At 43.8% G+C, this 24,633-nt stretch overlaps 1 protein-coding gene and 1 long non-coding RNA gene across 2 annotated transcripts in view; one reads left to right on the plus strand and one right to left on the minus strand.

Moving 5' to 3' along the window:
* The window catches only part of ZNHIT6 (zinc finger HIT-type containing 6), a 105,760-nt gene that overhangs the window by 8,297 nt on the left and 72,830 nt on the right, over positions 1 to 24,633 (minus strand). The gene's annotated exons all lie outside the window — the stretch shown is intronic.
* Positions 13,536 to 24,303, plus strand: LOC113599274 (uncharacterized). The gene is made up of 4 exons (XR_003420044.2): positions 13,536 to 13,729; positions 14,109 to 14,318; positions 23,566 to 23,724; positions 24,053 to 24,303. It is a non-coding gene; the product is annotated as an uncharacterized LOC113599274 (long non-coding RNA).

Raw genomic sequence — 24,633 nt, forward strand, 5'->3', positions numbered from 1 at the left:
CAGCCTTTCTTTTCTTTTCTTCTATTTGTTCCTCTGTTTGTTTGTTTTTGTTTTTCCCTTAAACATTTACAGTGGGTACAATTATTCCTCACATGGTCTAGTCTTCGGGTCTTCATTCTCTAGTTGCTTGCTTCCAGATACACTTGAGTTTGTCGAGATCCCTTTAAAAAGGGGATATTGGTGGATTCACAGAGCCCTCTAGATCGCTCCTGAGTGCCAAGGCCAGGAAGCCTATCAGCTCCCTTCAGGACTCTAAGCGCACTTTTATTCACGAATCCACTTTCCCTACTAAATAGTGAGCACTTCTTCCCTAGCCTTTCCAGCCCCCAGCACAAGTGCAGACAAGTTTCAGAATCCGAGAGACAACATGATATAGGAGAATTGGGTCTTCACTTGCTTAGTATCCCCACACACCAGCGCAGAGCCTGGTAACCAGGCTGTAATAACTGTATGGTCCATCAGCCGATTCATTGGTTTAATGAAAGCAGGCTAAGCTTGCATTTAATTTCTAGGCAGTATGTCAATACTTATTAATATAATAATTTTTAACTGACATCTTAAGGTCTCCTCAGATGACCTTCTGTAAGGATAACCCACCACTTCTACTTGTGTTACTGCCTTTCCTTAATGTAAATTTAGGCTTTGGCATTTGCGTAACCCTTCCAAAATTTGATGGCTTAAAACAACAAGGACTTATTATTTGTCACAATTTTGTCTGTTGGCTAGGGGCAGCTGGGTGGTTATTCATGCAGTGACTCACTGAGCCAGGAGCTTGGGTGGGGGCTGAAACGTCCAAGATGGGCTCTCATCTTGTGGCTTCCCCATTGTTCAGTTGTTTAGACTGAGCTTACAAACAGTTGGCTTCTAAGAGGAGATGTTCCAAGAGGATGGTCCTGATGTGCAAGCACCTATTAAGCCCACTAGTACTTCAGACTCACTAATGTCGCACTGGCCAAAACAAGTCACATGGTCAAACCCAGAGTCAATGTGGGAGAGAACTGCACCTCCTTGGGTACCAGGAGGTGATTCACTGGGGGCCACCAGTGAATCCGTAGTCTTACAGTCTATTATATTTATCCTTATTAAGTTTCATTGTTACACTTTTGAGAGGGAGTTCTTTTCTTTTAAATGGCTTTACAAATTCGGACTTTTTCTGGATATAGGCAATGAGGAAGAGGGGGAAGAGGAGGACACATCATTTATTGTCTGTTGTGTGCCAGGTTATTCTTTACAAATTTATGATTCCCGAAAAACAGCCCAAGGACAGAATTATTATTTTCATTTTAGAGATAAGGAAAATGAGGTTCAGAGAATCTCAATAACTTCCTCAAGGTTTCACATTTAATTGAAGATAAGATTTCAAGGTAGGTTTCTAATTCCGAAGCATGTGTTTTCTTTTGTTGTTGTTGTTGCCGTTTCTTTTGTTTGTTTGTTTTGTTTTGTTTTGTTTTTTACCACTGTACGATGCTGTTTCTCAAAGTCTGCACTTTTGACTCAGTGAAATATATAATTCCCTGCAAAAATGATTTTCAAATTCTAATAAAGAACCCAAGAAGTCAGAAAATGCAAAATAACTTTTCTTTCTCTAGAGTTCCTTAAATGTTTAAATCTCATTTTGTCCCAGAGTATTTCAGTGTCTACACACACACACACACACACACACACACACACATTCCCCTGAGAATTGAAGGAGCCCTAAAGTGCCGATCATACGGTAAGGCTGGGGTGTTTAAATATCTGAATGAAGGTTTTGATAAGATTCTATATACATGGTTATAAGGCAGGGTTCCTACACAAGAAAGCTGAGATTGAACTTGAAGTCAATCTTAACCCCATCCATACTGTCTGAACTGGCCTCCAAGTAGAGAACTATGCTTTTTTCTTTATCTACTCTGGTAAATTATTAAAGGGCTCTTCTGCCCAAGGGGAGATCATTAACTACCTGGGAGGTTGTGGAAGGCATCTGGCAGGTGCAGCAAGGAGAACCAGGGCAGCTCCAGTAAGGATGCAGAGCTGAGCTTCCTGAGGCAGCTTCCACTGGTCAGCCAGAATGAGGGAAAGACCACCATGGGGGCAGGAGGAGATGGGGATGGGCCAGTGGGCAAGAAAGGAGGCAAGAATGGGATGGGGAAGAGGACCTCCCTTGTCTAGCTTGCAAATGGATTTTAAACTCATTAGGTAATAAAAATCCCATTTGCTTGATTGAAAATGTGCCATATGTACCTGCATTTGCCCACACTTTTTCCTTCCTCTCATGGAGAGTGCAACTATGAGGTGACAGCCTCGTTAATTGCAAAAATAGAGGCTAGGGCAAGTGCCAGATTGGTCACTGGAGAAATGTTTATGTAGATGACACAGAAGAGCAGAAGTGGCTGGGAGTCATAGGACCTGAGCTAACCTCTTTACCAGCCCAATCTCCTCATGTCACAGCTGAGGTGAGACTTCTAAGACAGGGCTTTTCCCTTGGCATTGGTGCTGTTGCCAATCTCCGTAGGTTTAATGAATGTTGTGGGGAAACAGCTGAAAGCACTTCTCCCAAGGAATCAGGGACTAGAGCATCTAAATCTTGGCCTTTAGGCTAAGGACTCACAGCCTACTTAGTTTGATGCTCTCATTCCATCCTTCAATGACTGGTCCTCTTGGAAAGGGGTGCAGCTGTTAAGGGAATTCTCGTGCCTGTGATCTACTCTCTCAGCTTTTCCATCCACAGGATGGGCTCCAGGTACAACCTTTTTACTCCTTTCCTGCTCAAAAGATCTTGGAAGGCTTCCTGAAGTACCATGTGGTTCATCTTGAGTCATTCTCCACGACTCACTTGTGTGGTATCACTTGTGCAGCTTCTGGATGCTCTGTTCCCCCGAAACGTGCACACAAAGAAATGACCCGTCTTTTAAAAATTTTATTTATTTAAGTTTATTTATTCATTTTGAGAGGGACAGAGAGAGTGTGCAAGTGGGGGAGGGGCACAGAGGATCCAAAGCAGGCTTGTACTGATAGCAGAGAGCCGGACACGGGGCTCGAACCCACAAATCACGAGATCATGACCTGAGTCAAAGTCAGGAGCTTAACCAACTGAGCCACCCAGACACCCCCAGATCACCTTTTTTTTTTATTTAGTGGATGATAGTTTGTACACCATACTAAGTAGGGGGTTAAACTTGGTACGGAAAGGGGTGGAAGAGAAAGATTTGTCCATGATTATTGTGCATATTTCCCACTGAGAACAAAATCAGGGGTTAAAGGTCCCTGCACTTTGGGAAGTGACCATCTGTGGGAGAGACAGATAAAAACAAATCGTTTTAATTCATGAGGAATGTGAGGTGTGAAAGGTCACACTGCATGGTCAAGGCCAGAGATGAGACTAGAACCCACATCTCCCACCTCCCAGGACAGGACTTTTTCCTCAACCGTGGAGCTGTCACCAAGCTCAGTATGTGTGACTATGTATAGGGTAGACATGTTGAAAGCCATTTCCTCTAGGCACCAGGAGTTCGGGGCTGAGAGGTACACACAAAGCCCTGTGGAGCCAGACCGCACAGCCTCTACTTCTGCCTGGAGCAGTCAGAGGAGGCAACACATCAGCTGAGCCTTTGAGGACAAGCTGACAAGAGCTTAGGGAAAGGCATGCCAGGCAGAGGGAACAGCCTGGGCAAAAGCGAGGAGGTGCTCTGGACAGCCTTGGGCTGCTCTGGCTAATGATCTTCAGCCCCACACAGTGCACATAGGAACCAGGTGCACAGTGTCTCCCCTCACGTTCTACCATGTGGGAGGGCCTCCCGAGGATGTCCAGAGAGCTCTGCCTCAGGTTCTTATTGTCTGAGGTCACTGAGCCTCCTGAAAGTATTTCAGGAATGTGGAGGCCTGACTCACTCTCTTCCTTGAGTTCACAGTCTGAAGTTCATAAAATTGCTTTCCCCTTTAGTCATTCTTATTCAAACATCGGCCCACATGCTTCACAGATGGAGCTGGCAGGAAGAATACGGGGACACATTTTTTGCCCAGGATGTGAAAGGAGATCAAGGGAAGATCATTCATCAAGGGCCAAGCCCCTTTGGCAGGGGCCATCTAAATGCACAGAGAATAGCTTGCTTTGTCAGAGAGTAGAGATCCTGGGCAGAAAGGAAGCCATGGGTGCTTTTGTCTCTGTGCCTCGGTTTCCGCATCTGTAAACAGGGACAATAACCTACTTCAGAGAGTCATGATGAAGGGTTAGATGAGTTAATCCATGTAAAGTACTTAGAACACTGCCAACACACAATAGGCACTTGATAAATACCAGTTTATTATTGCTACTATTGCTCATGGTAGGCAAAGAGTGAGTTTTCTAAACAAGGTGATGGGGGACAGAGGAAGTCTTCCTGGAATAGGACTGTATGAGCTAAACCTGAAAGGAAGGCGTCTTCTCCAGTGTGTAGAGTTGTCTGGATGAAAAGGACTTGGGACATGGTAGACATACAGTGGAAGGGCAGTGCCAAGACTTGGAAGAGAAGGAACTCAAGTGTTGCACCTGGCCAGATGCCAAAGACAAAGTTTCAACTACAGTACTTCTCCAGGATGGAAATGGGTATCAAAATGCGCTGAGAATAAACACAGCGGACAGAGAAGAGACATCTGGAGCATGAGCATTTGGGCATACAAATAGTCCTGTGCCAAGTTCCAGATTGGTTGTCCACCTTATTTTTCCCGCTGCCATGTAGGCAATGAAATTTATCAGCAAGGCAAGCCAAGCACAGATCAGATGCTCTGTTTTCCTCTTTTCTGATTCCAGTTCCCTCTAGAGGACTGAAAACGTCAGGAGACTTCCAGATAAAAACTCCCACCAACACTGCCTGGGAGCTGGAACACATCACCAGTTGCCTTGATTCAAAGAGTTGAGTCCAAGCAGTCTTTCCATTGCTGGAATTCTGTTTGCACCAGGTGAACCTCTCTCTATCTTTCAGAACACTCTTCAGGGAAACGCTCACTCTCACTCTTTTTTTTTTTTTTTTAAGTTTATTTTTATTTATTTTCAGAGGGAGAGAGAGAGAGAAAGCGAAGGGGAGGGGGGCAGGGAGAGAGGGAGACAGAATCACAGGCATGCTCTGTGCTATCAGCACAGAGCCCGACTCGGGGTTCAAACTCACGAACTGTGAGGTCATGACCTGAGCTGAAGTCAAGAGTCGCATGCATAACTGACTGAACCACCCAGGCACCCCAAGGAACTCTCACTCCTGCCCAACTTCAATAAGGCACTGGGCCCCCGAGTGAGCCACAGGGAAGGAAAGCACTCAGCCCTGTGGGACCTTGAGGATGTCTGGCCGGCACGGTGCTTGATTTCTTCCTTCTACTTCAGCCTCTCAGTCCTCCTCTTTACCTCTCCTCTTCCACTCAGTTGGAAAAGGCAGGCACCTGCCTCCGTGTGAGTCTGTCACTGCTGTGACCACAAGGTAAGAATCCTCCATGAATTTGGGAGCTTTTTTCTTTTTTTAAGTAAAAATACTCCCAATGGAAGAGATGATTCAAGGATTTCACTGAAAGGCACTGAAGAATAGTATTCCCTGTTCAAAGAAAAAGATGGCTGAAGAGATAAGAGAAGGCCACGTCTGCCCTATTTTCAGACCAATGAGCAGATACAAATTACATGACTCTCTCATTTCATGAAAAGAAACTAGAGAGTTGAGACGAGGTGATTCTTGAAAGAAGAAAGGTTATTAGATTCCTTACTATTAATCATTAAAATTTCTTAATTTTTTATTAGCCAGCTTTAAAAAAATAATAAAATACATGCTTATGGCAAATAATTCAGTGTAGAAGGAAATGAGGTGAAAAGTACAATTCCTTTTCTCCACTCCACACCCTCCTCCCCATACCTTCCTGAGACCCACTCCTCAGCAGAAACCCCTCTTAACAGTTTAATCCCCATTTTTCTAGAATTTTCTATGTGCATTCCAATCTCCTCTCATACTACTTTCCGCCTTATACAAGAGGCCTTCAAACTTGGGATCTCGTGATAGTCTACTTCCCCCTTGTCAGTTAAGCTCTTCTAGTCTTTGGAAAGCTGGCTCCTTCAGTATTCTGCTAATGTCTGCTCAGAATTGTCACCTACCCAGAGAGATTTCCTGTGACCTCTCTAGTTAAACAGGAATCCTGTCACCACCGCCATCCTGCCCCAACAGTCTATGCTCACCACTGTCTACCCAACCCTTAGCACAATGAAGGTATTTGAAAGATATGTGATGGATGCAAGCAGGTACACGTTAGGGGCACCTGTGTGTGCACGTACAGATTCTTCCCCAAAATATAAATGGGATGGTAGGCATAACACAGAGAATCCTGCCACAAATGATGATGATGACGATAATAACATTTCTTAAGCACTTATGTCGCAAGGACTATTCTAAGCTTTTTACATGTATTCTTTCATGTGGTTCTTACAACCACCCCATAAGATAGGCACTAATACTATCTTAGAATAGGAAACTAAGAGATGGAGCCACAGGGAGTAACTTCTTAAGGTCACACAGCTTGCAAATGACTGAGTCAGCACATATAAATTTACCTTCATTTAAAAATGACTGTTTAGCCTTAATTAATATATTTTTCAATTTTAATACACACAACATAAAATTTACCGTTTTGGCCATTTTAAAAAGGTCTATTTATTTATTTTGAAAGTAAGAGACAGCACCAGTGGGGGAGGGTCAGAGAGGGGGAGAGACAGAGAATCCCAAGCAGGCTCCACGCTGACAGCACAGGGCCCGACTCGGGGCTCGATCCCATGAACCGTAAGATCATGACCTGAGCCAAAACCAACACTCAGATGCTTAACCGACTGAGCCACCCAAGTGCCCCCAGTCATTTTTAAGTATACAGTTCAGTTGCATTAAGTACATTCACCTTCTTGTGCAACCGCCACCACCATCCATCTCCAGAATTTTTTTTCATCTTCCCAAACTGAAACTCTGGACCCATTAAACAAAAACTCTTCATCCCCTCCTCCTTCCAGCCCCTGGCAACCACCATTCTATTTTCTGTCTCTATGAATTGGATTACTCTAAAGTTCCTCATTTCAGTGAAATCATACAGCACGTGTCCTTCTGTGGCTTATTTCACTTAGCATAATGGCTTCTTTAATTAATATTTTAATGAGCAATTTTCAACTCTATTTTAATGTTATACTCGTACTCATTGTGTACAAAAAGGCACAAAAAGACATAAAGTAAAAAGCAAGTTCTCCTCCTACATCTGTCTCCAGGCACCACAGGGCAGCCGCTCTTCCCAGTATCCTACCATACACAATTATGCCTACATGCATTTTGTACACCATGAATAGCATATTCTACATATTGCTGTTTTGCGTATTTCCCACTTAACTATATACCTTAGAGATAGTTTCACGTCACTGTACATAGACCTGCTTCTTAGTAAATTCTGTTTATTGAAATATAATGTACATACACAAAAGTGTATATACTGTAAGCTTACAGCTGGGTAAGTTTTTACAAACTGAGCACACCTGGATAACTAGCACCCTGATCAAGAAATGGAACATTACCAGTTCCCTGGAAATCCTTCTCCGGCTCCTTTCCAGACACTACTCATCCCCTCACCAAGGGTATCCACTTTTCTGGGTTCTAAACAGACTAGGTTCATCTGTTTATGGAGTTTTTATGAAAAGCATCAGACTGCACATACTCTTGTGTCTGGCTCATTCCATGCCCCCTTATGCTGGTGAGATTCATCCATGTCACTGAACTGCAGCTGACATGGAACAATATCCTTGAATAAGTTAAAGGCCTGCTGCTGCTGCCGAGACGGTCCCCGCTGCTTGGAGGTCTTGTGTGTGGTATGCCCAGTCTCTCTAGCTCTCCCTTACGACCCTTGAATTCCTCTCGGTGGCTTTGTAAATGCCTTAAAGAGTCCGCAACTAGCCAAAATTCACCTCCAGCTGAAGAAGTGATGAAAACCAGCAGCCTCGTGTCGAGGTCTGTGCAGAAAGTTGCATCGGAACGAGCGGAGGGGAGAAAGGCCCAGGAGCCCTGCCCTCTGATCAGCATCTCTGCAGCCACAGCTCGGTAAGGCATGCTTTTTGAGGCCTCCTTCACTCAGCCAAGAACTCAAATCTCGAATTCCCCGAACATGAGGAATCATGACAGAGCACTGGTTTGCATTCCCTTTGCAAATGTTACTTCTAAAGTGGAGTCAAAGCTACTTCCAAGTAAAGAGCTAAGCAGCTTTAACTAATATCAGCAAAGGGCCTAAGAAAAGAGATGTAGCTAATGTATACCATCTGTTTGTTTGCACTCTTATGCCCTACAATTCAGGGCAAAATACCAGTTTGGGAAAGGAAATGTCACATACAAGGTAGGAACAACATACTAACGGGGCAAAGTTGGACACACTGTTCAGCTTGGGTTGCCCACTTACGAATTTGAAATCCCTGTGAAATCAGTCCTCCACCTCCCCCCATCCTTAGTTTGGCAATGACCTGAGTATCTATTTCCAGATATGAGCTGTTAAGCAGCAGAACCAATCGGCACATTCGCGTGGGGCCAATCATCCCTGCCCTGAGTGGCTCAGGAGGCAACATGCAGGACTGCATTCTTGTGGTTCGCCTTTCCAGAAAGGCCTTTCCCAAGCACCACATGCTGCCTGCAGTGGGTCCAGCAGAAGAGGGGGAGGAAAGGATGTGCCCTATGGCAGACTCTGCTTTACCACAATAATACCATGCTTCTCCCTTTGGCCCATTGCGTTCCTTCTCCCCACAAAGGCCTTCTTCTGGAAGGCTTCACTGCATGGGCCTCCCAGAAGAGCTCGTCTCTACCTGACAACCTGTAACCAATTAGTGGCTGCAGGGTATCCCTATCTCATTTAGTCATTTTAGCAGCAAAAATTTACTCAAAACTCAAGATAAACCAGAAATCATCCCCTGGCTTTCACTTAGAACATGGAAGGAGGGAAAGAGAGAATAAGCATATAAAAGAAGAGTAAAGAGCTTATGGGAGAAGTTGAAAACAAACCTTATCCAAGTCCAGAAAGAATATTCCATTTAATTTCTTTGTAAAGATTTTCTTTGCTGAGTAAGAGTACTGTATAAGGCATGTTTCCAGTGACTTTTTAGTCTGGTACTTACTGAAAGGTGCTATATACCCACTGCAGACAAAGGGGAAAGGTACAAAGGAGGACCACATACTCCCTCAGCTAGTTAAGGACAAAGGACGGTCCGCCAGGGCCAGAGTCAACTTTTAGTCTATATCAGCAGGGGCTGCTGTTTCTCTGGCCCAGGGGCCAGGGGAGGCCACTCCCGAATAACTACCTACCACTCTGTTTGGCTGTATTCCACATTCCTTCCTGGAAACTTCTCTGAAAAAAGAGAATAGAGATGAGAAATGCCCACAGGGAAAGTTTTCTTAGGGGCCTACAAGCTCAACTGGCTGGAATCTGAAGAGGGCAAAAAATGGAATGTTCACCCCGAATGATTGAACAGAAGATAAGCAAACAGCAGGTGACAGAGCAAACACACAAGAAATATGATCTACCTACCCTAGGAAGGACTCTGGTTCTTGAATTCATCTTGAAATGGGAGGAGGTTCTTACTGACTCCGTGGTTTTGAACCCAAGTCTGAGCAAAAGCTGCACTCTTGATTCTAGAAAGAACAGTATAGAATGCAAGGGCCAAGGATTTTTAGAGCTGGTAGAGTCTGGAATCAGCTTCTTGGGAACAGAAGTTCCAAGAGTCAACAGTAGCTGGCAGCAGATAACCTCTCTAGGCTGGAGGATGGCACAATCCTGGACTGTCAGTGCCAGAAGCGATCTTAGAGATGGCTCCAGACTGAGTTCTTTGAGTTTCACGTGAGGAAACCTAGGTCCAGATGGGGTAAAAGGCTGGTCCAAAGTTACACACCTGGTTAATGGCACAGTTGGGAGCAGAACCGATGAGCTGACTTTCATTCCCCTGCCTCAGCCGTTGTGTAACCCAAGACCAAAACAGTTGGGGGTCAGAAAGAAGGGGAAAAGGTATGAGCTTTGAGATCCATTAGTAATCCTACCATTAGACACACAGTGAACATCATTAGCCGGTTAAACTTGCTAATGTCTTTAATGTGAGAGGCGATATTTATTGCACTAAGGAAATGATGGTACAGTACCCATTTGCCAGACACTTTTTTCACGTTTAGGATTCTAGCAATAATACATATATAAAACGAGATTTACACATTTCCTGTCTAAACACATACCTTGACCATTCTATTATGTACACTGAATGCGTGAACATATGTCCCTTAATTTTGTTAGAAAAAAACACTTCAATTGAATTATACACAGAATGATGACACAGTTTTTATGGTGTGTAGTTTAAAAACAAAATTGGTTAGGTCCCCCTTCCCTTTTCCACCATTTATTCGTTTTTAAAAACGTGACTTCAGTCATAATGAAGGTGTTAAGAAAGAGGCAAAGACAAAAGTCCATTCAATCAGCCCTACGCATGTCCTAACAGGGTGAGGAACAGTTTGCCCAACTGTGGAGTCCCCGGCTTGGGGCAAGGCCCCATGCCCATGAAAAGCATGGGTGAGTCACTGTATTTTAGATGCTTCTTTTTGAAGGCCCTTCGAGGAGCTGAGAGAAACTAGAACACTCAGGTTGAGGGAGGATACAAACTTTTTTCTCATCGTTTCCTAACATAGGTTAGAACTTCAACAGTCTAGAATGCTGAAAGAAACCTCTTGTATTCTATTCAAGACTCATGAATGATATACTGTCATAGCCATTTAGAGTCTAGAAGGACTTTGGCAATCACCTAATCCAGTATCTTCATTTTCCAGATCAGAAAACAAGACGCCCAGTTAGATCCAGTAACTTGATAAAGGTTCGCGCCGGTTCTCAGCGTCTTCTGCCAACCTCTAGTGCGTGTACTCGAGAAAGGGGCTGGGGGTATGGTGTGGCAGGCAGCCTTTCAACAGGTCTGTGAATCTTCCAGAATGCATATGCAAGGTGCATGTGGAGCATTTTCCTGGCAGATTTTGATCTACGTGAATTAAACCTGAATAGTTCAAGGAAGATTTTAAAACATTGCAATTATAATCATCCTCCCTCCCAAAGGGTTCATTCAGGGTAGGCAGCAGGTGTGAGCACTTGGGAGACGAGTCTTCTGTTCTCTCAGAGGTGCTGAGGCCTATGCTGACCAGGGCTGACAACATGAAGGTGGGGGGCGGGGTTCAAAACCACATGTTGAGAGGGCTGCACTGTTCCACCCGACGGTGTCGCCAACTTGCTGAGACTCAGGAAGACCTTACTGCTTGCAGGGGGTGACCTTTTTAATTCCCTTGACAGCTGAGGTATACATTTTTCAGCAATTGTCCAGTCTGATGACAAATGTACACAAAACCAAGTTTGGCCAGCACGGAACACCCCTGGCTTCCCCAAAGCGCTCCAAACTTCAAAGGCCAAAAGATAGCTTGATGACTGAACCCATATCCTTGGGGCATAAATGCGACTGCCTCACCACTCCCTAATGGTGGCTACCATTTACTGAGCAGTTACTATGGTGCTCATGACCTGTTACCTTGTTGTCTCTCAGCAAGAGCAATGCACAGTAAGGGTAATGTTCTCTGTTTCAGAGACCCGGAAGAAAAAAAGGTCAGTCAGGGCCCAGTAACTTGCCCAAAGTCACCTGGCAAGCAAGTGGCAGATCCGATTAAACTTCTGGCTGTCTGACTCTTTCCCTTGCTTCCTGGGTTACCACCCAAGCAGGTGGACCAGTATCCCAGTTATCGTCAGGAGCCCTCCTTAATTCCAGTATTTGCCGTGCATGCGTATGACTTCCTTCAATTTCTCTGCACATTTCCACCAAATAAAACCATATGCTCTTCCATAGCAACACTGCAACACAAACATGGTGTAATCTTTATCCACTGCAGTATACAGCTTGAAAAGTTATTAAAAAAAAAAAAAAAAAAGCAAAAAACGAAATAACCCCCAAAACAAAACAAAACAAAAAAAAAACCCTTCACCAATACACAGTTGAACCGAATCCCACGGTGACAAATACAAACCTACACACGGTTCTTTCCTTTAAATCTTTTCTTCTCTTTCCTTTGTAATGCTCTTAGAACACAAACTGAGTTGCAACACTTGTGACTAAGAAGGGGCCCGATTCAGTGATCCTTGGGCCCTGGGCGCGGGCCTCCTGCAGGACAATGGCCACTGCCCAATGCGTGAGCGCCAGTCCCCGTCCAGAATCTCCTGCGGCTGCCCCCTTGACCCACGCGGGGACCCTTGCGGAACCCAGAGTGGCTCTGGCGACCAGGCCAGGTCGTGTCCCCGCGACGCTCCCCGCAGGACAGCGTGTGACTGTGGGGAGGGGGCGGTTTCTGCCCTGCGGGACCAGGGGACGGGGCGGGCGGCCAGCCCTGCCATCCCCGCGCTCCCTCCGCACTCCCAGGGCGGTGCGTTCCATTCCATCCTCCGCCCGAGCCTCCTTCGGCACGTGAAATTCGCCCCGTTTTACAAATGAAAGCCTCCACCCTCCCAGAAGACAGCAACTTGCCCTAAGTGACTGGCTGGAAAAGGAGAGCGGAGGGATTTGAACCCAGGACTTGTGTTTCCTTTTACTCTACCTCGCGTGGCGCCTGGCTGCCAGGGTGCTGGGGAACCCATGTGTCTGTGGTGACCTGTGTGGTTACTCCGCCCCGGTTGCGCCTCCAGGGGACCCGCTGGGTTTGGAGGCATCCACTGGAGTGATTCAGGTAAAGGCGGTCTGTTGCCGTCCCTGCTTTCCCCTCGGATTCTCTCTTCTCCCCAGAGCCCTGGCTTTTTTTTTTTTTTTTTTTTTTTTTTTTTTTTTTTTTTAAGGCTTTCTAGGTCCTGACAAATGCAGAGGCCACAGAGACGGAGACATCTCAAGCAACTAGTCAGGTGGGGTTGTGCCGTGATTTGCTCCTGTTCCTATAGGAGGTCCAGCACTTACTAGCTGAAGGGGGAAGGAATGCACCAGGTAAATGCCATTTTCCGGGTTGCACATTCAGGAACCAGAGAAGCTCGTTATGACCGGGTGCTAAAACCTGAAGAAATGTTCCTTGGCTGCTTCCTCACTGGACTCGTGCTGAAGTACCTGATGGTCTACTAAGGCGGTGGGTAGGAGGTTGAGGGACAGCCAAGTGGGGATAACAAGAACACCTGTCACTTCTGGAATACTTGGCAGGTGCTGGGTGCTCTGAGAAGCTCTTTATAGTATTTCATCCTCACAGACCCAGGGGGCAGGTAGTATTATTCTGCTCTAACCCATGAGACATCCAAAGCTTTCAGAGGTAGTCTGTCCTGTCCAAGATCCTGCAGTGGCAGAGCCAGGTTCTGCCCAGGGCTTCAGACTCCAGAGCCTGCGCAGGAGTGACTTCCTCGTAGAAGGGGTGGGGACCACTCACCAGAGATACTCAAATAAGTGCACCAGGAGAGACCAGGTTATGCCTCAGACTCTCAGGCAGAACTTGAACCAGGTTTACGATAGGAAAAGGGTGGGAGGGGGGTGGATGAGGGTTGAGAGGAGAGGGAGTGGGAGTGTGTGGGGAGAGTGGGAACATCCCTGCTTCTTGTCCAAATCCAAAGAGAGGATCCAAGGTTCCAGTCAGGAAGGCTCTTTTTTTTAATCAATTGATTTTTGTTTTCAGAACTAAGGTGGAAATGACCCAGTGAGGAAGGAAAATGAGCACAGGCTGCCCTAGTCACACAATTAAAACATATATGCTGGCCAAAGGTACATCACTCCCCCACCCCTCCTTCCAGAGAGAGAAAGGCCCTTTCTGACCTAGAAGCCTATTAAAGCATTCCACTGGGGAATACTCTGACCCTTCTGAAGGCACACTGTGAGAACTTTGTTCTTTAGAATGTAGTCACACAAAGGGTTTTGTGCAAATACTGAGCTATTATTCTATAAATGCAAAGAAGCATTAGGGATGGGATGTGAACAAAAGCTGGACAGAGGGTGCACGCCCAGATGCTGTCTTGGCCAGGTTGCAATTTGAATGATCTAATGTTTTCTGGCTCCTTCTTGCTTTGCTTTTCCAATTGGGTTTGAATATTTGCATTACTGTATTATTTTCCCTGTACAATTGCTGTTGTCTGTACACAATTAGGTCATCTTCATAGCTGGGTGAGGAGATGCTGAGATGAACTACAGACGTGAGATGAACTATATAGCTGGTAGCTGGTTCCCCGCTGGGATGTGCATTCAGATCCCCATCCTTGTCGGTTCCAAAGACTCTACCTGCACCCAGGATCTGAAAGCTTTGATGTGGGTCATCCGACCAAGTGGAAAGAACCACAGCATCCCTTTGTAATGGGGGGTAAGCACATCCTGTTTCTATAATTTTCGGGTTGACTTGCTGATCTAATCATGCCATTCCTTGGGCCAAATCTAGCCCTGTATTGTAATATTCCAGACAAAAGAACAGACTATTTCCTGGTGGCCTGTGGCTTTTCTGGTATGTGGAGGGTTTGCTGAAGTTGACCCTGAGCAAAGGAGAAGGAAAGGGAAGTAACAGGGTGAAGAGGAGGGGCAAACTGCCCCTATAGGTGAAGCTAGAAATGCATATAGATGTTCAAGCCAGTGTAGCGGGTGAACGTTGACCTAGGACTTTGAAGAGAGATAGAAAGGCAACCCCAGAGGAATGGAGGCTTATTTTGCAGATGAAAGCTGATTTGGGCCATGTTCACAAAGTGCTCTGCAATTCCTCACCAGTATAAAATCTCACTGGTAGACATTCCACTAATTCAGCTTGCTCAGCTATCTGGAATTTGTGTTTCTTTGGGAAAGGCCAGTGCTACATTTTATGTTTGTGCTCCCTTTAAAATAAGGTTGGGCTAAACAAAAGGAAAGGATGGGCTGTGATTAAAGCCACTGGGGAAGCCCCCTGCTCTTAAAGTGCTTCATAATCAGACTTGACCGTACTTAGCTCACTGAGTGCCCCATTCTGGCAGGACCATCTCTCTGGCTCAGCCTTCTCATTGTTTCCTGCTTGCTTCCTCTCTCCACTCCCTAGATCTGAATCTATGACATTGACCTCGTTTCTCCTCTCTTCTTTCCTTTTTATCCAAATAACTCACACATCATTTATGTACTAGATATTTGATCACCTTCTGTGTCAGATATGTTCTAGATGCTGGATTTTATAACCAGCAATTGAGGACTCTCTGCTCTTACAGAGCTCAGTCTAAAGAGGAACACCGCCGATAACGTGTGATGGGCAAGACCACTTCAAGCATTCAAGTGGCTGAATTGTGAGGCAGCTAAGACTCCAAGAGAGGGCATACCTTACATCTGGGCTCTCACAGATGGCTGATGACAGGATTAGAACTAGAGAGATCATTTGAAGCCTGGCCTTCTGCCAGTACCTCCTTCCTGAGGCTGCCTAGAGCCCCACAGTCAGAGTCTTTTCTGGTTCTTTCTCATCCAGTTGCACATAGTTCATACTTACTCTTCTCCCAAGAGTAAGCTACTCCCATCTCAGAAAAGCTCACATTTATCACGTAAGCCAGATATCTGCCCTAACTCCAAGAATTGACGTGCTGATAAATTGAGCTGATATAAAAGTGCTTTGAGAACAGTATGGCAATTCAATTCTAAGTACTGAAGCTACTATCAAAGTAATACATTAGTTCAATTAATAAATCAGTAAAGGGATTAATCGCTAATCAATACTAGGTTCTGTGGGGGTGACGCTATCTTCATGTATATAGTATTGCCCTTTCCCTAAAGGAATTTATGACAAGTTGATGGTACAAAGTTAAAGAGAAAACTAAGTAGGCATTTGCAGAGTGCTTACCATGTGGTTTTCCTTACAGTATCTCAAATAATCCTCACAATAGTCTATGATATAGGCATTATTTTCTTCAGTGTATGGATGGAACGCCCTCCCCCAAATCCTGTCTGTTCAAGCACAATATAGCATAGGAGCTAAAAGCCCTGGATCAGGACTCAAACTGCTTGAATTCATATCCAGGCACTGCCAATTACTGGGGACATGACTCAAAATCTTTATGCTTCAGTTGTAAAATCGAGATGCTAAGAATAGCACGTATTTGATGATTTCTTGTAAGGATAATGTGACCATACATTTAAGTACTTGCCACAGTGCCTGTCCAGAGAAAGCCTGAGATAAAAGTTAGGTATTATTATTATCCAGCTCCAACACGTTTTTATCTGCAGACTTTCCAGAACCCCCATTAGAATTGGTCTCTCTTACCTCTATATCCTCATATCACTGTGGGCATGCCTCTCAGCATATTTTTATGTGTACCTGGTTATTAGTGTCTGGCACAGAAAAACCAATAAAAATGTTGACGGTTGGATGAATGGATGTTTCTGTCTCCCAGAACTATATCACAGTTCATAGAAGGCAGAGTATTGTGTTTCTAGCTATAAGACAGAACATCTGGATATCGTAGATAAAATATAACAAATATACTTTTAGATGTACAAACTCTCATGCAAATTAGGCAGATCCTCACAACACACCACACACACACACACACACACACACACACCACGACTGGCATTCAAAGTGGTCAACTGCCACTGGATCTTTGCTGCTTTGGAAAGTCTATCTATCCAAGTGACTTTAAGGCTTGGTTTTGGGGGCTTTATGGGAGCCAGGAGACCAAAGTTAGTGTTCTCAAAAGAGGGAGTGTTGGAATAGAGAATTCTGCATACAAGTGAGACTCACAAAGGGACAGATATGAAATAAAAGGATAGATGAGAAAAAAGCCTGCCTATCTACAATGAAAAATGAGAAACTTCATCTGTCTTGGCCTGGACTCATAAGATTTTATTTTATTTTTTTAAAACAATCCTTAAATTTTTTAAAATGTTTTATTTATTCTTGACAGAGAGAGAGAGACAGAGCATGAGCGAGGGAGGGGCAGAGAGAGAGTGGGACACAGAATCCAAAGCAGGCTCCAGGCTTTGAGCTGTCAGCACAGAGCCCGACGCGGGGCTTGAACCCACAAGTAGTGAGATCATGACCTGAGCCGAAGTCGGGACGCTCAACTGACTGAGCCACCCAGGTGCCCCGAACTCGTAAGATTTTAAAACACAGTCTTTCCTTCACACAAGTGGAGGATATGAATTTAGACTATCTCCATGGTCTGGGAGACTTCAGCTGTGAAATTAGTTTAAATTGTCCCCAGGTTTGTAGCATACCAGGGTAACTGGCACAAACAGATCTTCTGTGGAGGGATAGTTCCAAAGGTTTCACAGGAGTCTAACAGATAAAGTCCTACTGAACATGAGATTACAATTAAAATGAGAGACCACACTAAGAGGCAGGCTACCATGAGTGAAAGCCAGTAGAAATCACAATGAACAGAATTAGACATTATATAACAGTTATCATATACCAAATATAAATTGATTAAACTGTTTAAAGCAATAGAAAGGGGAAACGAAAGAAGAATAAACACAATCTAAAAAGACCAGGGGTGGGGCGACTGGGTGGCTCAGTTGGGTGTCTGACTTCGGCTCAGGTCATGATCTCACGGTTTGTGAGTTCGAGCCCCGCATCGGACTCTGTGCTGACAGCTCAGGGCCTAGAGCCTGCTTCGGATTCTGTATCTCCCTCTCTCTGACCCTCCCCTGCTTGTGCTCTGTCTCTCTCTCCCTCAGAAAGAAAATAAACATGAAAAAAAATTTTCTTTAAAGACCAGGGGCGCCTGGATGACTCAGTCGGTTAAGTGTCTGACTCTTGATTTTGGCTCAGGTCATGCTCTCACGGTTCATGGGATTGAGCCTCATGTTGCATTCTGCACTGACAGCACAGAGCCTGCTTGGGATTCTCTCTCTCCCCCTCTCTCTGCCCCTCCCCTGCTTGTGCTCTCTCTCTCAAAATAAATAAACATTAAAAAAATAAAAACAAAAAAGCCAGGCAGAATTGTGAAAAACACTAGCTACTTCTGAAAATAAAATGTAATTATTAAAATTAGAAACAGTAAATGAGTACAAGTAGAATAGACACCGATAGAGAGAGAATTAGAGAACTGGAAGATAAATCTAAAGACATTACTCAGGCTACAGCAAAAAAAAGAGAAGGCAAAGAAATGGGAAATGAGATGTTAAAGAGGTCAGGAATAAAAAAAAAATAGAATCTGAGAAAGGCAGTATTTAGAGAAAATAGCTAAAATATTTCCAGAATTAAAGAAAAGAAGTAGGCTTGTTTAATCATTGAATCTAAGACATCTGGCAAGTGTCTGGTATCTAGTACATGCCCAATACATGTTTGTTAAGTTGAACAGACACATGTCAGTTTTTATTTAAAAAATTCACCAGAGATACAGTTGTGAACAACATAGACAAAATTCTTGTCTTTACTGACCTTGCATTCTGGATGAAGAAGACAAATAATAAGTAAACAAATTAATACTTAAAATACTTTTTGATTATAAGAAGTGAGATGAAGGAAGTAAATATATCTATTTAATAAATATTTTGAGATTGGATTTCATCGAAGAAGAGAGACCTCAATGATAAGTCAAGTGAAAGAACACATCCTAAACAAAGTATATAGCAAGTGCAAAGGCTCTCAGTGAGGAATAATGTGGCATTTTCAAGGAAGAGAAAGAAGCCAGTGTGTCGGGATCAGTGAGTAACATGGAGAATGGTATGAGATGTAATCTGAGAGGAGGGCAGGAGAATGGGATTTTTTCCTTTTTTTCCCTGAGAGCAGCAGGAAGACACTGGAAGGTTTTAAGTGTAGGAGCAGTGTTGTCTGTCACCTTGGCTACTGTGTGGTGTGGGAATGGAGTGTAGTGGGGGCAAGAATGGAAGCAAGGAGCCTACTTAGTGATTTCAGTTGTCCAGGCAAAAGATGACAGAAACTTGGACCAGGATGATGGCTGTGTGTATGGAGAAAAGTGGTTGGATTTAGCTATTTTTTTGGAAGTAGAAACAGTGTATTTGAAGTGATGTTAAAGGTGAAGGAAAGAAAAGGAAGAATCAGGCAGGATTCCTATTTTTGGATTGAACAACTAGATGAAGAGTGGTGCCATTTTCCAAGATGGAGAAGAGTAGAAGAGTAACACTTGGGTGGGGGTGAGGTGGGAACACGAAGCAGGAGTTCTGTTTGGGGCATATTAAGCTTGAGATACCTATTACACCTCTAAGTAGACAGCTGTGTATGAGAATATGGAGTTCAGGAAAATGAGCCCCAAGCAAAGGACTGGTTGAATTTTGAGACATAGGTTTCCTTCAAGATCTTCCTATAACATAGGTTTGGACAGGGGTACACACTGGAGACTGACCACTTCCAGCTACAGACTCTGTGGGAATAGTCACTGTAGCTCCAGAGTTCAGGAGAATGTGCCTGCCCAGTGCCCACCCCAGAAGTAGAGCTTGGAGTGTTCCAGGCCCATCTAAACCAACTGCTTTTGGTAGGGGCTACAGTTTTAAGCCAGTATGCTTTCTGAAAGATGCCAAAAGACTGAGTACAGAAAAGGCTCGGTGACAAACCCAGGCAGCTCTTGTGAGAGGGAAGGGTGGAAAAGTCATCATATAATCTGGCTCCCACCCACTCCCACCCACTAGCTCAGAGCATTGTATCTAAGAGATCCAAGGGAGTAGAGTCAAGACTATGACGCATCAGGAGGTACAAAGAAAAAGGAGATCCCAGCATGAGGTAATGACTGAAAAATGCCATAGCCCATTACATAAGCGAAAGTGAAACCTCTGAGGAACAAATAAACAAAGGGTATCATATTGATACAAAAATACAAGAAGCTCACTCTGTGGTTGCTGACACACATCATTGTGGAAACAAAACCATGTCCAAAGTGACTATGGTTCAACTTGGAACCACATGACAGGAGCTTTAGGAAGTTCCAAAATAATCAAGAATAACTTGAACAAAGTAGCATTCTTCCCCAGGCTTACGGTTTTGGGGGAAGGGACAAGCATCCCTCTGGAAAGGAGGGACAAGAATTCAAGGGGTCAAAGTGACTCAAGGTTCCACTTGAAAGAAGGAAACTACTGCAGCCTTGGAAGAGGACAGTAAGAGGAAGAGGAATGTCCATAAGCTGATGGACATTAGTCAGGATTCAGCTTTGAAGTTCACGAGACTATAGACTATACTTTTTTTCTCAGCCAACGTCCTCACTATGTATGTATATGTATGTATATGTATATATCTATACTCACTGAGAAATTTGTCTTTTTTCATTGCTCAGGAAAACCAAGACTATTACTTTAATTCTGAACCGGATCATGTGCACTGGCCATTAGGATCACTTTGCATTGGCCACTAGGAAACTCAGAACCAAATCTGCACCCCACCCTTACTTATTAAGTACATAAATCATTAGGTAGCATGTAGCTTGTGTGGCAGCCTCACTCCTGGCTCAATCTTGATTCTATATCCTTATTTTTCTTTCATTCCCCATTTTCTGATTAAAAAAAAAATAGTGTATTTCACATACAATGTGTTTTGGAATAAACTACAATATAAATAAATAAACTTTCTGCCCAAATAAGGCAGCATGAAAAGCAGGCACCTGGTGGTATTATGACATCTCAGTGAGCCAAAGAGGTTCTAATTACTGTCTGTTAGACACTCACGTCAGAATCATTAAGTTCATTAGATAGACAGGAATCTTGCTTCAGCCATAAACAAGATGACAAATTAAACGTTCACGAACAAAAGAAGGAGGTATTCAAGGCAAGAAGGGCAGCGCCAATAAAAACAATCAAATGCGCAATTCCAATTCCTGTAGGGGTTGATTTCCACCCAGCCCAGGGTAAGGCCAGGAGCTCCTCTGGCCTGCCTGGGTGGTTCTCTTACAGAAACTTGGCTGTATCCTGGGTATGGTTGGTCCCTCAGCTTCTACCTACTAGGATCGACCACACTCTTGTCTAGACAAGTGGGTCAAAATCTCTGGAAAGGTTACTTTGCTTGGTTTCTGATTATTTTTTTTTTTTTACATGTTAGTAGCTTTTATTCATTTTTCGTTCTTTTAAATTGCCAAAGTTACCCAACTTTAAGTTATAAAAGTAATGCAAAGGCAATGAACATTCAGGTAACACCAAAGATGTAAAATATAAAATCAAACTTCCCTTTCTCTCCCTCCTATTCCATTGCTTCTCTCCCCCGGTTCACCAAGCGTAACTGCCAGTAACTGTTCCGTATGGACACTTTTGGATCTTTTCTATGCACATTCAGACATATTTACATATATATATATACATACACTCATAAAGTCTATGTATAGCTTTATGTTTTTTAAAAGCATTTTTAAATTCACATTATTCTGTAATCACTAAAATATTTGGGTTCGACTTCTATTACCTACCTACCTACCACATTCTTTGTATAATGGCTTCTGAACGAATCATGAAATCCTAGTAAAAATACACCATCGTATATTCAGCCAATTAAGGAACATTAAGGTTGTTTCTAATATTTTGATAGTACGCATTAATGTCATAGTAAACATTCTTATACTTGCATACTTCTGCTTTTTTTTTTTTCTAAGAGGAGAACTGCTGGGTCAAGGATATGTACGTGTTACATTTTGATAGGCAATGCCAAATTATCTTCCAGAAAGATAGACCAATCTGTGCTTCCGGCAACTATGAAAGAGTGCCCTTTGTTCACATTCTCATCAACAATGGATATTGCCAGTGTTTTAAATTTTGGCAGAACTGATTAACAAGAGCTTGATACTTATTTTGATTTGTGTTTGTCTGGTCGGTAGTGAGGCTGATCATCATTTTTAGTCTTTCCTTTTACTATGGCTATAATGAAAGACAAAGTTGAAGGTGTGGTTTTTGGTTTATTTTTTTTTTAGATAGAGATAACCAATCAAAACAGTGATATTTTGAGCTACTGATCCCTGTAAAGATCCACGTATGAATGTTGCACGTTTCCATGTTAGGAAAGTTAGTCATAATTCAATTCCCAAGGTCAAATTGGACCAGATGTTTATTCTGGGATTCATGTAATGGCTTTGGCCAAAAGCATTACAAAATGTCAGAACTGTATTCTGATAATGTTCCCTTGTACCACCATTATCACACTGTTACATGTAACAGAAACAATTCTGTTCAAGTTATGGAAAAATAAATTTATTAGACGACTACTGGGAGCCCACCACTGAGCTAATTAACGGACGACTGGGCCCCAGGAATATCATAGTGGTTTCGTAACTAGCATGGTATGGCTGGGAGGTCACCTCCATACAGCCAATGTTTCAAATTTCTTGATCTCTGTGCTCAAGAGACTAATTCTAGGGAGAAAGGATCTAATTGGCTTGACTTGGGCCTCAAGGGAGGAAAGCCTCTTCATTATAGTCCCAACAGACTGAATCTAACAGGAAAGAGATCCTTCTTCAAAAGGAAACTGCAGTACTGTAAGGAAGTGAAATGGATGCTAGTCAGCTGAAAAGCAAACAAACAAAACTATCCCCTACACTAAACTTTACAATTGCCGTTTCTTCCCTTCACCTTGTAAATCTGCCCAGTCCCCACGGTCACTACAGATAATCTGACAGACAGTATGCTCCTCACATCCAAAAGGGGAGCCCTTGGAGCAGAATAAAGGAGACCATCCTATTCCTCATACTTTGTGCAATGCTTGTTCAAGAACTTTCCCTTTTTCCAGCCCTGGGATTAAAATATTTAAGTCTTAGAATAAGAACAATTATCCTGAGAGGTTTTAATATTGATCTTCTATCATTCTCCCTTCTCCCTGGGTTATCCTTAAATATATACAAATTCTGTTTACTCATTTATTCATCCAGCAATCACTATTTATAGAGAGCAACCTTTTGTTAGACATTGTTCTACGTGCTGAGGGAACAGTAATGAAATGGAAAGACACGGTCTCTGTCCTGGTAACCGATGAGGGAAAGAGTAAGCAAGGTTGGAACGTGGACTCTGGGCTTTATCTGAAAAGCAACAGAAAGTTACTCAAAGGTTTTGGGCAGGCAAGAAACATCAGACTACATTTTAGACACACCGTTCTAAAATGGTATGTAGAGAGAATGGGCTCTAAGTGTTAAGACCAGAAGTCAAGACAACAGACAGAGGACCAAGGAAGCAGCTAGATAAGAAAAAGCAATAGCCTGGACTAGTTTGGTGGCCAAAGAGATAAAGAGATATGGACAGAATAAGTAAAGAGATATTTAGGAGGTAGAATGAACAGGATTAGGTGATTGAAGGGTTCTAAGAAAGGAAAGAGACAAAGATAACTCTTGTATTTCTGGTATGAGCAACTGGATGACTGATGATGACAATGGATAACCCAGGAGGAGGTGGCTGGAGGCAGGTGGAGAAAAGGACAAATTAGCTGTGGGTCACACTGAGTACATGTGTGATTCTCATGGCAAGTTAGCTATCTGGTTTGCAGCTCAGTAGATTCAGAATATGGAGCTACTGGTGGGCATTAAGTCAAGGAGTTAGAAGACGCTGCCCAAGGAGAGGGGGTAAATTAAACAGAGAGGGTCACCAACATTGAACTCATAGTTTAAATAAAGAAACCCTGGAGTATGCTGATTCAATTGTAACTTCTGTGTCCTGTGGAGGACCACATCAATTCTTTTCTGTTGCAGTTTATTCTACTGTGTGACAACAGCCACCTCTTTCATTTGAGGAGATTAATAACTTAGGCAACACTCCTGGTAGACCTGCCATTTGGCTCAGCTCAGTTCCAGCTTGTTTGGAGAGAGAAGTGTTCCTCATCATGCCATATCCTCACACAGATTGTCCAAGTAAGTAGCCCACCTTTGGTTCAAGGGCTTACAGATTTCCAGGGCCAATGGACCCAAGGCTATACAGGCTATGGGTTGGTGGTGGTGGGATGGTGGGGTCCACCCTTGAGGACAGCCCAGCCCTGACTAGGCCCCGCCCTGCTACTCTTTTCTTTGGTCCTCATGGCAGATTTGAGGATTGAATTCCTTCCACACAGTGTGGTCCCAGTTATCCCTCTCCTGCCTCCCTTCCTCACTCCAGTGAGGGCTGGGCTATCCAGTCACTGGATATGGAAAAACTGTGCATTCCACCAGATCCTTTGTGTTTGTGTTTCTGTTTCCGTCTGAGGTACCAGCAAGACAAGAAGAGAAAAGTACACAGGAGCACATTAGGCGGAGCTGGGATTCTGCTACACATTCAGATGACAGGTCACCTATAGACAGATGATTCAGGGATCAACCTGGAGTTCTTAATACAACCAAGAAGAGACTCAGAAAGCTGGGAATATGGGCAAAAGATCATCTTGAAAACCACACACAGTTGTGGTAAATAAATGCACAATTTAAAAAATGCATTTACAAAAATATAGGGGTCTCCAGTCTAGCCCTCGTGAATCCAAGGAATTGCTTGAACCTTGTTGGCCTAGCCTATGATCCCAGCTCTGACCGCTGTTGCCCATGAAGGCCTCAGTGAATTCCTCTTGGAGCCTCCAGACTTCCTTGGCTGGTAACTTGTTCCTCTTGGGACGGTTTCGCCTGAGTTGAGCGGCCTGGCCCCCAGCTGTGTGCCGGCCCTCTCTCCGGTAAGAGGAAACGCTTTCAGTTGAGTCCATTAACACAAACATTCAAAAGCAAACATTAAAAAGCCACAGATCATGTTCACATAAATAAAATAGGATTGAGGAAAGCTTCACCCCAAGAAACCAAAGG

Source organism: Acinonyx jubatus, chromosome C1 (genome assembly GCF_027475565.1).
Source record: "Acinonyx jubatus isolate Ajub_Pintada_27869175 chromosome C1, VMU_Ajub_asm_v1.0, whole genome shotgun sequence".
Lineage (NCBI taxonomy): Eukaryota > Metazoa > Chordata > Mammalia > Carnivora > Felidae > Acinonyx > Acinonyx jubatus.